The sequence below is a fragment of the Cynocephalus volans genome, chromosome 8 (assembly GCF_027409185.1).
Source record: "Cynocephalus volans isolate mCynVol1 chromosome 8, mCynVol1.pri, whole genome shotgun sequence".
NCBI classification, from domain to species: Eukaryota; Metazoa; Chordata; class Mammalia; order Dermoptera; family Cynocephalidae; genus Cynocephalus; species Cynocephalus volans.
This window is the reverse complement of record NC_084467.1, coordinates 146,172,328-146,190,014: the sequence shown is the minus strand read 5'-3', so window position 1 is coordinate 146,190,014 and position 17,687 is coordinate 146,172,328.

Here is a 17,687-nt window from a genome sequence, read left to right as displayed (position 1 = left end):
GAATTTAGGCTAGGGACTCCAGGAGAGATCTACCAGCAGCAGAGACATGGGAGCAAAACAGTTCCAGTGGCCCCTTGCCTTTTTCAGCTAGTGTCTTCTCTTCTCTGGTGCCCAAAGAGTTCCAATTTTCACCAGTGATTAAATTAGGCTCTTGGATTCCAACGTCATAGAAATGAACAATGTGCCCAGCAGTAAAGCAAGCAATGCTTTATTAAAAGAGGAAATAAACTTATGCATAAAGTGGTAGTGACAGTAAATCTAGCCCCCCGCGGGGAGCTGTTCAGGGTCTTTTATAGGGAAAGAAGTTAAGAGGTACAGGCCAGCATCACTAGAGGTGGTCCATTCTGTTCTTCCTGCTTGCGTCATGGGTGCATGCTCAGTATGTCCAAAACAGCAGTGCTGGTCATCATTGTCACGCCAGGAGGGTCATTGTAGTAGTCACCTTGATGCTTTGTGTGCAGATGGGAATTCCTAAAGGGGTCTTAAGGTTAATCCGTAACTTTTACAATTATGGTAAACAAACCTTGGGGAGGGGTTCTGCAACTCAGTAAATATCTGTTTCCTTTCTCATCTCAGTCTATTTTATTAGGGCAGCCCATGGGGTAATCATTTGTCCTGGGAGTCTCATGACTGAAGAGTGGAAAAGTAACAGAGTCTCGTCTGCAGGGAAAATGGAGTCGGTTTGGTTCACAGGCCTATCCTTACTCTGTTTCAACCTTGAAAGAATTTCCCTGGAACCTGGAATGGAAGACCATAATGGGCATTTTCATGATTTATTCTGCAGAAGGCAATATTCTTTAGAATCAGTTTGAGGATTAGCAACTATACTCTCAACACAACACAAAACGCTTCTGTGACCAGATATGTGGAGTTTTTGCCACACTGACCAATTGTCTGACACCAGCTGGGTATCGTATTAATTCTATTCAATTCTTATGCTAACCGGAGTTAGCATAAATCCCACATGTTAAGGGCTCAGTTCCATAAGACTGCCTCCCACTTTAGATGCCGATTGGGAGTCCCAGGTTGTTTTCCCTGTGCTTCTGGTCCATTGGCCAAAAATCAAAGAGTCCCACAACCTCCAGTTTACGAGAATGGCTCACAGAACTCAAGGAAACATTTTACTTACATTTACCCATTTATGGTAAAAGGATAAAAATGAACATCCAGATGGAAGAGATGCATAAGGCAAGCGATGTGGGAAGGGGCGGATGTTTCTGCACCCCAAGGCACCTCCACATATTCAGCATTTCCCATTTTACAGATGAGGAAACTGAGTTTAGAGAAGTTGAAAACTTGGCAAAAATCACATAGCTTGCAAGAAACAAGAAGAGTTCTTTCTATGAAGCAACCAGTACCTGTTGGGAAAATAGAATAGTTTGGTCAGGGCCCTCACCTAGGGTCCAGCTAGGTGTGATTCAGCATTGTTTGTAAGCAAATTGGAGCAGGGGGTAGAGTCAGTGCACATGAGGGCCAATGTATCTTTTTAGTTTTGTTGCTATTCTTGTGTTCTTGAGAGACACAGAGAGAGAGAGAGTTTTAGTGAAGCAGGCGGGTGGGCGTTTGCTTTGAGCATCCACCTGGCACAGCCATGCTTTCCAACCTATGGCTCCAAGGACCTTTTGGCAAGTTACCTAGCTCATAGACCTGAGTGAAGGGGTCCAATGACCCAGCCTGGGGTATGAAGGGTTTCTGACCCAGTCAGGTGAATGGGCTTGAGGGGTCTGGGAGCTCAAAACCCACCTTAACTCAACAATTGGCCCAGTTGGTGCAGGATTACCAGCAGGTAAAAGAGCCCAACAACTGTTGTGGTCACCTAGCTTTACAATTGGCGTCATGAACAGGATTAAGAGCACTACAACTGGCGATGTCAACAAGATTCCAGACATTAGCAGACCACCATGTTTGGCATAGTCTGCAACAGGATTCTGAGCAGGTACAGAAGCCGAAAGCCCTTGGAAGAAGGAGGGAATGTGGCTACTTGTGAATATGCACTGCCCTATGGCCACCTTCCTGTTGACTGGGATCTGGTTGCTGCACAGTGTACTGCAAGGCAGCAAAGACCAGGTACTACAACACAAAACCCTTTGGGAAGGGGACGAAATGTGGCTATCCTTGAGGATGTGGTGCCTGGTGGACACTTTTCTGCTGACCAGAGCCTGGCTATTGCTCACTATGCTGCAAACTGATCAAGATTTGTGGCAGAAAGCAGCGTTGTTGGAAGCATGGATAAATGTCCTGGAGGATGATGTGCAGCGACTGGCCACTCCTGCCTTTCACACCAGTGAAGACGATCAATCCAGTGGTGAGTTGGAGAAACCATGCATCTCCAGGCACAAGCTGTTGTTCATGAGAAATTGAGACTGCTGCAACTGTTAGACCTGGGGGTGGATGGTGTAACGTGCTCTAGAGACTATGTAATAAAGACATGTTGCATTTGTCTGAAGGCAAAAGGCTCAGAGGGTGCCACTTAAACCTGATGGCCAGCCAAGTGCCATAAAACTTGAGAAAAGAGTGCCACATGCAGATAGGCAGATGACCCGAGGACGGGTGCCCCTGCAGAATTTCAAGTATGTTTTTACCTGGTGAAAAGGTGGAAAAGTTATTTCCGTTACTACGTGCCTGTCTCTGAGGCAGCAGCTGCAGAATGGCCACGGATGTGCACAGAGGCGAGGCAGCCGCTCCTTGATGGACTGGGGAAATGCAGCTGTTTGAACTATGGGCAAATGCTGCAAAGAACTGCATGAGACTGATTGAGTAGCCAGTGTAAGCCAAGCTGATTGAAGTAATACAAAAGCCAGAATGTAAAAGTGGAGAGCAGGAGAAAAATGCAAGGGTGAAGCAGAGAAACTGTTTGCTAAAGACATTGTCTTGGAGGTGAGGTAGCCAGATGCTAAAAACCAGACTATGGGGAAAAAAGCCCTAAATGCTTTTGAGAAGTCTGGATGGGTTCTCACCCATCCCAGGCCCTGAGGGTGTTTGAGAAATTTGCGAGAGTGCCCCTCCCATCCTAAGAGAACTGAGTTTGTCCTAGAGGGCAGACCTGAGGTGTCACTGCCCTCAGCAAACTGCTCTCTGCATCCCAGCCGCTCTGGCTGGAGCAATCCTGCCTCAGCACCTCCAAAGAGCAAAAGCCGAAAACCTTGATGGCATTCACGGTTGTGTGAAGTTTGCAGGCCAGAAGTATGTGAGAGCAGTGGTGGCATGGCAGCCTCCACCTAGATTTTGGAAGATGTATGGAAAAGCCTGGAGGACTCAGGCAGAGACCTGCTGCAGGGCTGGAGCTGCTGCAGGGGTGGAGCTGCTGCAGAGGTCCTCTATGGAGCAATTTGGAGCAGAAAAGTGGGGTCAGAGCCCCCACAGAAAACTCCTGCTGAGGAAATGTCTAGTGGAACCAGCATGATGGGACTGTCACCAGGAGCACAGAACCATGGGGCTGCTGGCATTGTGCAGCACTGGCCTGGAAAAGCCGCAGACACCAGGGCAACTCAATGGGCTGCACCTGGTGGAGCTGTAGGAGTGAGGTTGTCCTACGCTTCAGGGGTTCAGGTGCCCCAGTGTGCTTAATGTTTGCCCTATTTGGGTTTTGGATTTGTTTGGGGACTGTTTTTCCTTTCTATTCCTCCCTTCTGGAATGGGAATGTGTACCCAATATTTGTCCCACTGTATCTTGGAAGTAGATAAACTTGTTTTTGACTCTTTACAGGTTCACGGCTGGAAGGACTTTTGCCTTTGGTCTGTAAGACTGGCCCAAAAGTGCGAATCTTACTTGTTGGGAAGGCTCATCTCGCAAAGACCAGGAGACAGAGATCGTTGCAATCAAGCAAGAGGTTTTTTTATTCCAGCATGCTGGGGTCACTCCATTTTCAGGAAAGAAGCGGCCCCGAGCTCTTAACACAAGCACTTTTTATTCAGTTTGGTAGGCAGACTTTGGCAACAGGATGAGTTGTACACAGCTTATTGGTCATCTGAGGTGACTTTTAATTTCGTTGGTGGCCTTCAGTGGGGTGGTACACAGACGAGGAACTGGGGAATTGACCAATAGCCCACCCCTTTTGCAGTTAGGCCCCTCCTGGAACTGTGTGAACTTTGGGCTCTTTGGAAAAGTCCCTTCTCCCTGGCAACGGAAAGTCCTTATCTTCTGGTAACGGAAGGTCTCAAGCACCTGGTAGGGGAAAGTCCTAAGTACCTGGTATTGTTTACCCAAAAAGGTTGGGCGTTATCTCTATCTCTACAGGTCTCAGAGGAGACTTTGGACTTTGGACTTTTAAGTTAGTGCTGTAACAAGTTAAAGATTTTTGGGACTGGGGTGGAATGTGTAATATGTGAATGTAAGGGTCATTTATCCTCACTAAGGGAACCTCACAGAAGATTCTGAACACTTAGATTGTATGATGAGGACCCTGATGGGGTGGATTGTTGGGAAAATAGAATAGTTTGGTCAGGACCCTTGCCTCAGGGCTGGTTGGGTGTGGTTCAGCATTCTTTGTAAGCAAATTGTGTGTGTGTGAAGTTAATGCGCATGCAGGCCAATGTATCTTTTTAGTTTGGTTGCTATTCCTTTGTTCTTGAGACACAGAGAGAGAGAGAGTGAGAGAAAGAGAGAGAGTGTGTGTGTTTTAGTGTAGCAGGTGGGTGGATGTCCGCCTTGAGTATCTGCCCGGCAGAGCCATGCTTTCCAACCTATGGCTTCAAGGACCTTTTGGTCAGTTACCTAGCTCATAGACCTGTGTGAAGGGGTCCGGTGACCCAGCCTGGGGTACAAAGGGTTTGTGACCCAGTCAGGTGAATGGGCTTGAGGGGTCTGGGAGCTTCAAACCCAGCCTTAACTCGACAATCAGCCCAGTTGGTACAGGATTACCAGCAGGTAAAAGAGCCTGACAACTGTTGTGGTCGCCTAGCTTTGCAATTGATGTCACGAACAGGATTAAGTAGCTCTACAGTTGGTGCTGTGAGCAGGATTCCAGGCCTTAGCCTAGCCAGACAGTAACTTATCCATCAAATAGATGAATAAGCTAGAAGGGATCACCTAGGTCCTTGTGTTCCACTGAAAGAGGTGTCTTGCTTACTCAAATATGTAGGTGACACAAAGCTGGAAGTGAAATTAATAAAGCTTCAAATGAACTTGGCGAGCTAGAAGAATAGATCCAAAATCATCAAGGTGACATTATAAGGATGGATGTAATGGCTTAGCTTTGTCTCTAAAAAACATCCACAAAGAAGTGAAAAATGGGTGATGGATTATTGGGGAAATGCTATTTTTAAATAATCACTAGTTGCGTTTACCATTCTCAGGTTATCAATTTATCATTTTATCCTTAAGGTATTGGAGTTAATGGTGTCTACAGGTTTACCTTCAGCTATCAACCGAACAACCCTAGCAGAAATAAAACTCATTTGTTTAGCACACCTGTTCTTTTGGTACTCATGCTGGTTCTCACTGGAAATCACATTACTTAAGTTCTCCTGTTATCCACTTAATAATATATTGTAGAAAAATTTCTGAGGGATTATTGTAAAGTTTGTTAGTTAAAAATTCCCTAACTCTATCATTTCCCTCCTTTTTAAAAAATTAGAAGATCTCTTCTTTTCTAGACCTCTGCCATTTCTACACAATTTTTCAAAGACTACCCATAGTGAGATTTATGGTCACATCTCAAAAAACTTTCAGAAAACAGAATGTTAATTCCCCCTAATCTGTAGTTTGAATAGAGTCTGAAGTTATTAGCTATTACTTAATAGGTTGGGAAAGAAGAAAACTTAAGCACTGTCCAATATGCTTCACGTACATTATTTCATTTAATCCTATCTTATTAATCCTCCAGTAAGCATTATTTCTACTGTAAATATGAAGAAAACGAAACTTGAGATACACTCAGCTTTAACAGATCTAACAGCTTTCCTAGTCACATATCTAGGAGGGCATAGATTCAAACTCTGGGTTAACACTAAACCCCCCCTTTTTTTTTTCATTATTTTATGCTGGCATTTCTCCTCTTAGTCCCCTGTCTCAAGTTCTAATATTCTTTCTATAATCACCAATTAACACATGTCAGTATGTAAGTTTAAATGTCATTCTCCTAGAAAAAGATGAAAGCAAAATTGTTATGGAGGAATTCTGTGTTTTTTCTGTGATCTGTTAATTTTAGTTGCCCATCCCTAAACAGAAGACCTATCATCTTTATCTTATTCTTATTTTGAACATCACAAGAAAGAAAGAAGAAAAGAAAGAAAGAGAATTTTCTGTTTACATCATTTGGCATTTCTCCAGTGGAGATTTTGAACTTCAAGATGCCATAGACATGTTCTCCCAAGTTCCATGTTATTCATATATTTCTTAACCAGTTATTCCTTGTCATAACTAAACCCAGAGAATCTCTTACTAATATATTTAGACATCAAATTTTCAGAAGAGCAAGTCACAAATTTTCATAAACTTTACCTTTACTCTAATCATAATGACCTAAGATATCTTATGGTTACTGGAAATCACTCATAAACAGTACATCTTGTTTATGTATAATTGTGTGCAGCAGCCAGAGTACCTTCATGCAGACAGTCTGTATCAAAGTCATCTTAAAAAGAGTCAGCTCATTCAAAATATGTTTTCACTTCTAATAAACCAGGTGCAAAGCCAAGAAACCAAGAAATGATGATGTTAATAGACAAGAAAGTGAAATAAGCCATTCACTGAGAAAAAAAAAATTGGCATTAGTTAACACAAACTTTCTGTTAACATGTATCTATTTTGGTTTATGCTTGTAAGGAAGGGTTTTCTCATCCTTGTCACAAGATTATTTTAGAACATCTGTTTTAGAGGCAACATTCATTTTAACACATCATCTGAGAATGGTTAACATCTGGCATGTAAACCGGCCAGAATAGCTGACCATTCAAAAATACAGTGAATGCTTAATAAATTCTGAAATTTAATTTGAAGGCAGCGTTTGGAAGACTACAGTGGCATTCCTTCTCTTCCTATGTGTGGACTCTAATTTATTATACTCTTCCCTTCCCTAGCCACGTCTCACATTCTCAATCATCACATTACATCAACTCTCATTTTAATGACTGATTCTAAATATCCATTTCCAGTCTTTTTTGCACATCCAAGTTCTAGGCTTCTGTGTCTACCTCTTCCTCACTCTCTCCTTCCAACAAGCAAAGAAGCAAGAAAGAAATCTGTAGGATCTTCTTGCTCACTGCCTTATTTTAGCCCACTCATACCCTCTCACCAAAATGATAGGAATATCCTGTAGCTGGTCTCCTGCATAGTATTTTCCCATTCTTCTCCAACATCTACACTGCCATATCTGATCACTTTCTTGATTAAATCCTTTGAGATGCCATTCATTGGCATTGGAATTCACAGCTGCCCACTGTGATGTCTTGAGGCTCATGTGCTCTCAACCCCGTTCCCCTACCCCTGTATAGAAAGCAGATGTCATTCCCAGGAGCCGTGAACGCGTCCTCCCCTGAATGTGCCATGCACTTTCACAGCCACGTACCTTTGTTCACTTCACTTGGCCTGGAAACGTGTCCTCCTCTCTTCTCTACATATGTCTTCTGATTCTTCAAACCTGCCATAAATATCACTTCCTATATCATTTGATTTTCTTCCTCAGTAAAAGTTAGCCCTACCCTCCCCTTGGGCCATTGCTCTCTACTTACAGTACCTATATGATATTAACTTCAACAAGTGTTTATTCCAATACGGTGAGAAAAGCACCATGATAGTGATAGATAAGCCACATACAGTGGAAAGGGGAAAGAAAAAATTAGCTCTTGATCTGAGTCCCGTCTTAAGATTGAGAGTTCACAGAAGACAGAAAACTAGCTTTACTCATTTATCCATTCAATTGGACTTTTATTATTGATCCATGATGAGTTTTCAATATACTTTTCTTTAAAAAATCATCTCCTTAAGAAAAATGAATTACTAACCTTTTCTAAGGTTTTAGCATTGCATTTCATGTTCTTCTGTTTGTCTCCTATTGTTTGTAGCGTTTAAGCCTAATCTGCCTAATAGGAAGATTATAAATTTTTAGAGATGAGACACTCAAAAGATTCAGACTGAATTAAAGAATAATCTTAAACTTAATTAACTACATTACCTCAAAGTTTATTTCCCCAGTTAACTATTTTATTATTTCTGTATAACTATATCCAAACTAGATGTAATCTGTTGTGTGATCATTACACAATCTACTGGAAATGTGATATGAATATGTTAATAATTCAGGGGACTTTTCCCCACAAAGATGATGCATGCTGTGGACGAGTGTCACAGAGTTGACACACCGATTGAAACAGCTCCCATGTAAAGTGACAGCAGAATTCCAGTTATATGAATCTCATTAATTATACGATAATCAAGAAAAAGCACCAAATAAACCTTAACCATTCTACAGTTGCCAATGTTACCATTGTTTATGCTACTGATTTACACAGAACAAATGCTGGTTTGTTTTTTTATTAAAATAAAACCAGTTTAATTCTATTCTTTTATGAACTTTACCTCAAATTGACAGATTGTGATCTTTTTAAAAATCACTGGAAGGCTGGCTGGTTAGCTCAGTTGGTTCGAGCATGGTGCTGATAACACCAAGGTCAAGGGTTCATATCCCCTTACCAACCAGCCACCAAAAACTAAAAAAACAATAAATAAATAAACTGGAAAGACTTTAAAACCCAAGTGGATTTGGGGGCTTTTTGATTTCCTTGATATAAATTTATGAGAAATGTTATTTTCAATAATTTCGAATTCTTAATTCTAAATTAGTCTTCAATCTTTAGCCGAAGATTAAATCTTAATAGTTTTCTTCCCAGCTAACATTTCTAGATAGAAATCATTTATAATTTAAACTATCTGTGATCTGTACTAAGGAAACAATTTCATACTATAAAAAATAAACATGCAAAGTTGTTTGTTTATTGCATTGCTTTGTAAAATACAAAGTTGAATACAACTTCAATTTCTAAAAGTAAAGTAAATATTATAAATATTACCCTGGATGTAATATTACAGAATTTAAAAGATTCTGTAGCAATGAAAAATTCTTGTGTTAATTTTTTTAAAAGCAGGGCATAAAATTGTATGTATGTTATAATTACTAATATGTACAAAAGGATTACTCAGAGGTGGGTGATTGGGGAGACTTAAAGAAGCGACTCCAAATGTTAGCAATGGTTGTGTTCCATTTATGGATTTGAGGAGATAATTTTCTCCCTTTCTTTATTTCCCAAACTGAAGATTGTTTTGTTACTTTTTAATTTATAATTTAAAATACTATTAGCAATAATATGTACTCTGTAAACTATGCTAGTAATAAACTAAATTTACTAATTAGTTTATTACTTTTAGGTACTTAAAGTAAGCTAAAATTGTGTTATCTACACAATATTTATAAAGATGCAGATAATATTAGCTCACACGTCTTTATCTGACTTGCAAAAAAAGGTAGACCACCACCCTGCCTATTGTACTAGTTCTTAAATTTCCCTATTCTACTTGTTCTTCTATGTATTTCTTTAGGTCCATCTTCAATTCATTAGGTATATGGATGGGTCAAGACCTAGCAAATGGGAGAAATCTAGTCTACTGTTGGGAAAATAGAATAGTTTCGTCAGATCCCCTCATCTCAGGTCCAGTTGGGTGTGGTGCAGCACATTCTTTGTAAACAAATTGTGTGTGGATGGAGTTAGTGCACATGCGCACCCATGTACCTTTTTAGTTTGTTGCTATTGTCTGTTCTTCAGAGTTTGTGAAGAAGCGCTGGCCAGCAGAGAGCTCATGTCTTAAAAAAGAGAGCATGTTTACTTTCCTGGCAGCTGCTCAGTTTTTATTTGGACTTTGCCAGTAGCAGTTGAGTTTCTGAGTTTCTCTTTGGACTGCCTAGCTCTAACACATGTGTGTGCTGAATAACGACTACTCCTCCTTCAACCAAGGCTCCCAGGACCTTTCTTCTGGTTACCTAGCTCATAGACCTGCATGTGAAGGGTTTGTGACCCAGTCTGGACAATGGGCTTGAGGGGTCTGTGAGCTCCAGACCCAGCCCTAGCTCTACATCTACCCTTAGAATTTTTTCTCTATGCATGCATATGCTAATAAAAACTCATCTTTTGGGGGAACTTGTATGTGTTTTAAGCACAGCACCAAATATTTAAATGTATTATCCTCCATGCATACCTATGAAATGGGTTTTATTGTCCTTTTTTTATATATGAGAAAACTGAACGTCACAACATTCAGTATGTTAGCATTCACATAAGCCGCTGAGTTTGGTAAAGTACCTGTGCTCTCAACTGTAGCTATTGTCCTTTACTCCACAAACCCTCATTTTTATCTTCTCTATGTAAGTCTCTAGTCTACTGCAGAAGTTCCCTGCAGAAAGTGAGGAAGGTTGTCTGAATATTTCTTAAACAGAGTGTCAACCAGTCATCCTGTTTTCAGCCCCACCTTCTCCCCCACTTTCACAGGTACCTGGTGCCAATAACTTCTGAGCCTTTGGAAATCTACAGAGTGAAATCAGTTTTTCACTGGCTTTTCTCACTGCCAGTTTAGGATTCAGCTTCTTTGGGTCTACTGAGTGAGATGTTCAGCTTTTAAAATATTGCTATTGTCTTCTTGTCTTCTCTCTCTCTCTCTAGCTATCTACCTCTCTCTCTCTCTCTCTCTCTCTCCCCCTCCCTCCCTCCCTTAAATATTTTATTGTAAAATATAATGTGCACACCAAAAAGTAATACATGTATATATACACACACACACACACACACACACACACACACACACATATATTATGATAGGCAAAATAGTGCCCCCCTTTCACCAAAGATGTCCAAGTCCTAATCACTGGAACCTGTGGATATGTTGCCTTACATGGAAAAAAAGGACTTCAGAAATGTGACTAATAATCTTGAGATGGGGAGTCTATTCTGGATTATCTGAGTTGGCACAATAGAATTACAAGGTTGCTTAAAAGTAGAGGAAGGAGGCAAAAGAAGAGGTCAGAATAACACTATGTGAGAAGCTATTGCTGGCTTTGAAGATGGAATAAGGGGACCATGAGTCAAGGAAAAGAGAAACTGGAAAAGAGAAGAAAACAGATTCTCCTCTAGAGCCTCCAGAAATGAATGAAGCCCTGTTGACATCTTTATTTTAGCACAGTGGGACCTATGTTGGACTTTCAACCCACAGAAAATGAGTTTGTATTGTTTTAAGTCAATAAGTCTGTGATAATTTTGTACAGCAGCAATAGCAAATTAATACAGCACAATATTATAATAATTCAAAAGTTAATACCCATGTAACCATCATCCAAGTCAAAAAATATATATACTGCCAAGCCCTTAGCAGCATTGCTGCCCCCTCCCATATTCCACCATGCAACCTTTCTTCCCTGCATCCCTTTGCACTAGATGTAACCATTGTCTTGACATTTATGTTATGATGTTATAAAGCAATTCCTTGCTTTTCTTTATATTCTTTTGTGTCTTCTTCCTTTAGCTGAACATTGTTTCTATATGATTCATGCATGTTGTGTATAATTCAGTAATTGTAATTACTGTTTTTTTCCTTAAAGCCTATTTTGTTTCATATAATTATAGCTATGCCAGCTTTCTTTTGGTTAGTGTTTACATTCTATTTAATTTTTCCAACTTTTTCTTTTCAAACTTTCTGTATCTTTGTTTTATTATGTCTATCTTTTAAACAGTGTATCAATAGACTTTTTAAGCAGTCTGAAAATCATTGCCTTTTAACCAATGCCTTTAGCCTATTTATATTTAATGTAGTAAATGATATATTTAAATTTAAATCTACCATCTTATTTTGTGATTTCTATTTTTATCAACTGTTCTGTTCTCTTTTTATTCTGTCTTTCTTGCCTTTCTTGGGGGTGTGGCAGGGAGGATTACTGACTGTTTACCACTTCATTTTTTTCCCTCTACTGGTTTGAAAATTATACATTTACTTTTATTCTTTTATTGGTACATCCTTGACTTATTTAAATTAAATGTCTCCTAATAAAATAATAGACATTATGAATACATGTTATCAATGTATGAAAATGTTCATGGGAAACTGGACAGAACAAGTGGACATCATCTGATTTTAGCATCACTAAATGCAGGTCAACCAGACCTTATCATGTAATGAAATATGAAGTATAGTTTCACCTGTTTAATATTGTTGCCCTAAAAAACCCAAAATATAAAAACTACTGAACTGGATTGCTATAGACTAAATTGTGTCCCCCTAAAATTCATATGTTGAAGCCCCAACCCCCAATGTGAGAGTATTTGGAGGTGGAGCCTTGGGGAGTAGTTAAGGTTAGATGAGATCAGAAGGGTGAGGCCCTCATGATGGTATTAGTGCCCTTAGAAAAAAATTTAAAAATAAAAAGATACCAGAAAGTTTGTTCTCCCTACCTGCACAGACACAAGGAGGCCATGTGAGCACATGATGAAATGGCACCCATCTACAAGCCAAGGGAAGAGACCATAGAATAAAACCTACCTTTCTAGCACCTTGTTCTTGGGCTTTCCAGCCTCCAAAACTGTGAGAAATAAATGTCAGTTGTTTAAGCCACCCACACTGTCGGGCAGCCTTAGCTAAGGCATGAATCTAGTCAATTTAGTTAAGTCTAGGTCTAGCTACCAGTTCACAGGAAATCTGGAGAAAAGAGGAAAACTTTAAAGAGCAATCATCCAAATCCAGAATATAGGATATTCTGAGGGACAAATACCCAGTTTCTTCAACAACTCATTGGAAGAAAAAAAAGTGGGATTTGGGGTGGTAGGCATGGTGAAGAACACTGTCACAGAATAAAAGGACACAGAATAAAACTGCCTAAGAAACAAAATCAAATGTAATGTGTGGGTCTTGTTTTGATGCTGATTCTAATAAACCAAGTAAAAGGACACTTGTGAGACAACCTGGGAAATTTGAATATAAGATATGTATCAGATGTTATTAAGGAATTATTATTAATTTTGTTAGATGTGATAGTTGCATAGGAGTAAAGTTTTAAAAAGTCCTTATCATTAAAGATACATACTGAAATATTTATAGATAAAATGACATAATGTCTATAATTAGCTATAAAATACTATACTTCAGCAAAAAGAAAATAAAGGTAGGAAATAGATACAGAATGATTGTTAAAATGCTGGTAATTGCTGGAGCTAGATAATGGGTACTAGACAATGAGTTCACTAAACTATTCTTTCTGTATGATTGGGAGTTTTTTATATAATTGAAATTTTCTATTACAGAATGTCGTATTTACCAATAACTCTATTCTCTTACTAAAAATAACTTGTGGGATTCTATTAGTTTCATATTGGACCTGTAACAAATGACCACAAATTTAGAGTAGTACAGAACAACACAAATTTATTATCTTAGAGTTCTGAGATCAGATGCCCTAAAATCAAGGTGTCAGCAAAGATGTATTCCCTCTGGAGGCTCTAGGAAAACACCCATTTCCTTGGCTTTTCTGGTTTCTAGAGGCTACCTGAAGTTCTTGGCTCATAATCCTTCTTCCATCCTCAAGGCCAATAGTATAGCATCTTCAATCTCCAAGTCTCTCTCTCTCTCTCTCTCATTGCCTCTCTCCCTCCTTCTCTTTTTCCTGTCTTATCTCTTTTATGACTTTGTCCTTCCTGCCTCCCTCTTCTAAGAACTCTTGTAATATATTAGGCACACTCAAATAATCCAGGATAATCTCCCCATCTCTGGATCCTTAACTTCATCACACTTGCAAAGTCCTTTTTGCCATTTAAGGTAGCATATTAACAATTCTTGGGAATTAGGACATGTATATTTTTGGGAGACCATTATTTGGCCTACTATAGGGACTTATATGCTACATTTAATTTATTTTAATTCTATATTTTTTTTTAGTTCCCCCAAAGTTATTATTGCTTTGTACAGTCACTGTTTTTTCAGATTCACTGTCTATATGCCACTTTTTTGGTCTTCATTCCTTCTAGCATCTAACGATTCCTAAGAAAGATAGCATGGTCCAGTGGCAAGAGCTATCATCTCTCAGACAGAATCTGGATTACCAAAAGCTGAATGACCTCAGAAAAAAGTCATTTAAGTTCACAGTATTATGGTTTCTTAATCTATAAAATGGGGATAATATTTATCCTGTATACCTAAAATTAATATAATGAATGTAATGTTATATTTCAATTAGATTCACAAATATTTGAATATCCTCTTATACCCCAAGCATTGTTCTAGATACAATAAAAAAAGATGTGCATAGACTCTAACTTCATGGAATTTATAATAGATGAATGAGGATGACAACTCACAAAAGTATGATGAATATTACAAAAGGCTTCTAGGAGAGCTGTAGAGCAAGGGGATTTAACTATGGAGAGAATATCCTGAGGAGATGAGGAGCCAAAGCCTAGGAAGAGTGGGAGAATGTAAAGGACTAATGTCTTTAACAGTTATCAGTTTGGCTGCCTACAGAAATAAAAACAGCAAGCAGAATATGCTTCAGTGATTTTCAGAGTGCTTTAAAAAAAATAGTTGCCAATATTTAAGAACTTTGGGAGTCCAGAAAAAAAATCAGATTTCTGGATTTCTTGAAAAATTTGAGGCTCTAACACCTGGCAGCAATCAGCTGAACCAGATAGCAGCTGCTTTCATTAGATTGTGCTTTCCAATTCGCCACAGCTACCACCACTGTCAACTGTATTATAACCAACCCTTTTCATCTTACTTTAATCTGCTTCTGTCTGTATTAGGGTTTTCAATATCTGATCTAGACAGAAGATTGTACACCAAAGAACTGACATAAATCCTGTGTGGCTGGAACATAGAAACAGAGAAATCAGAGTTGGAGCTGAAGCTGCAGTACTAAGTAGGTGCCTAATAGAAATGGGGGAAAAAAACCAAACAGTGTTTTCCTACTTTCACACACTAAGTCAATACAGTACAGAATGCTTCTGTGACTGAAATGTGTGAGGGGTTTTGCCCACATACCAAGTAACTCTCCAATGGGCACTAGCTGGGTGTGCTATAATTGAATTTAATTCTGACACTACCTACCTGGAAATAGCATGAGATCCCAGATACCGTAGGTTAAGGGCTCAGTCCTGCAAGAGTGCCCTCACTTCAGCTGCCAATCGCATGCCCCAGATTATAACCTTTAGTTCTGACTGATGAGCTGTAAGTCTGGGTTCCCATGACCCCCCTCTTTGGCTTCAGTTAATTTGCTAGAGCAGCTCACAGTACTCAGGGATACACTCTACTTATATTTTCCCATTTATTATAAAGGATATTACAAAAGATACAGATTTTCAGCCAGATGGAAAAGATGCATAGGGCAAGGTATGTGGGAGTTTCTGTATCCTTTATGGGCATGCCACCCTCTAGGCACCTCCATGTGCTCAGCTATCCAGAAACTTTCTGAACCCAGTCCTTTTGGGTTTTTATGGACGTTTCATAACATAGGAATAATTGATTAAATAATTGCTCATTGGCAACCAACTTAACTTTCAGTCCCTCTACCCTCCTCTGAACTCAGAGGGCAGGACTGAAAGTTCCAACCCTTTAATCACATGGTTGGTTCTCCTGGCAACCAGCCCCCCACCCCAAGGCTATCCAGGAGCCCCAGCCATCAGTCATCTCATTAGTATACAAAAAACCACTTATCACTTAAGAGATTCCAAGGTTTTTAGGAGCTGTGTGCCAGGAGATGAGGATGAAGACCAAATACATATTTCCCAATGTCACAGATGTGGTGGGCTTGGTAAGCCTTAGGTCAATGGATGACACAAGGAGATTTAAACAAGGAATTACATGCTTATATTTGAGTTTTAAAAATACTTTTCTGTATGCAGTGTGAAAGTGGATTGCAAAAAGTATTTGGAAAACTGAAGACTGAAAAGTATCAATTTGGCTAATGTCAAATTTCAGATGAAAACCAAAAATGAATTTTAAATTTTGTGCAGAATAGGCTCTACTCTGATTTTTTTTTTTTAAAAGGCATTGCAAACTTTAACTTTTTTTAAAGATAATAAAAGTCATATCTTGAAAAAACACTGACCAAAGTTATTCTAACACGAAGGGGAAAAAACTTTCAAAGGAAGTGAAAAAACAGACGATAAAACCTGAGTGATAAAAGTTTCCTGTATGTGACAGAAAAGTCTTTCCCTTGCTCAATATTGTACATCCTAGTATTATTCAAATAAACCTAAACTCAAACAGACACACTAAAAACATTATAACCCAGAATGACCCATGAGGCTTATTTCCTGTTAAATTCTATCCCTGGCTCTGCTCTATAATTCTATTTGAAAACATTTCAGCAATGATTCATCTTGTCAGTCTGCCAGTTGTCTTTCCTACTGAGCAAGTGGCATGTACTTCACGTACTTCAGTAAGAACTCAATTGAAAATTTTGCTCAGATTGCCCCAGTTACCTTATTTGCTTCTCTAAAATGTGTCACTTTTTTTATCAGTACTAACATGCCTCTCTAAGACTACGTAGCACATGACAAACAGTAAAAGATAATTTAAAAATGCAAGGGAACATTATCAAGGTCAATGACTTTGACCTGCATTTGGGGGACATGGCCTCCTTCAGTGAGGCCCACTGCCTGGGATCTGTGTGGAGCCTGCCTCTGGTGTCCAAGGTGAGCTGCTGCCTTCCAGACCCAGCCTGCACTGGTTGGCAACATGGCATATCTGACAGTACCACACACTCCTCTTTTTTTGGCGATTCTTGTGCCCTATTATATTCTTGAGATTTTACTCAAGACCATTATTTCATTATTATAGTCTCACTTTACTCTCTGCCATCTCCACCTCCACCTCAAGGCTCAGATCTGAAGTCCATAAAGAGCTGAGCTAAAGTAATAATAACTAAAATGTATTGAGTCATTATATGTCAGAAGCTGTTCAAAGTGCTTTACGTGTATTAATTCTCATAGTAACCCTATCAGATAAGTAAGACAGTTATCCTTTTTACAAATAAGGACTCTGGGCCATGTGGTGGTTAAGTAACTAGCCTATGGCCAAAGCTAGTGGTGGTAAAGTTGGAATTTGAACACTTCCTATTAACCATCACGCTGTAGCTCTAGAGCCTATATTTTTAACTTCTGTACTATAAATATTCTGCTGTACTTGGATTCACCTTTTTTCAGTAATATTTAATGTACTTTATTGGAGGTGCCCTTTTCTATACTTTAGTCTACCATGAAAATAGGCTCCTGGAGGACACAGCCTATCAGTCCCAGCAGATGTAACTGGATAGCAGTAACCCTGACTTAAGCTGAGGCTGGGATCCCTATTTTCATCAACTCCTGGGCAACAGCAACCCTTCAGTTCTTCCTTGTCCTTCCCTCATCTTCATCAAGTCAGATGATTGAGAACTTGACTTCTTGCTTCTCCTAATTAATGTCCATATTGTAGATAACATTCTTTCCTCAACTGGGCATGAGTAACTGTCGGGTCTGCCGCCAGCCGATCCGAACAGCCCTAGCCTCCATGCTTTCAGTGGGCAAGCAAACGGCTCGGGATTCCTCTTTCCCTCCTGTCCCCTTTTGGAAGGAGATGGGGGAAGAGAGCCCTGAAGAGAGGTGAGCACAGCCGCCAGCCCCAAACCAGCCCGGTTAAAGGACGCTCAGACACGGCAGGGGTTCTGTCCAGCAGTTCCGTTTAT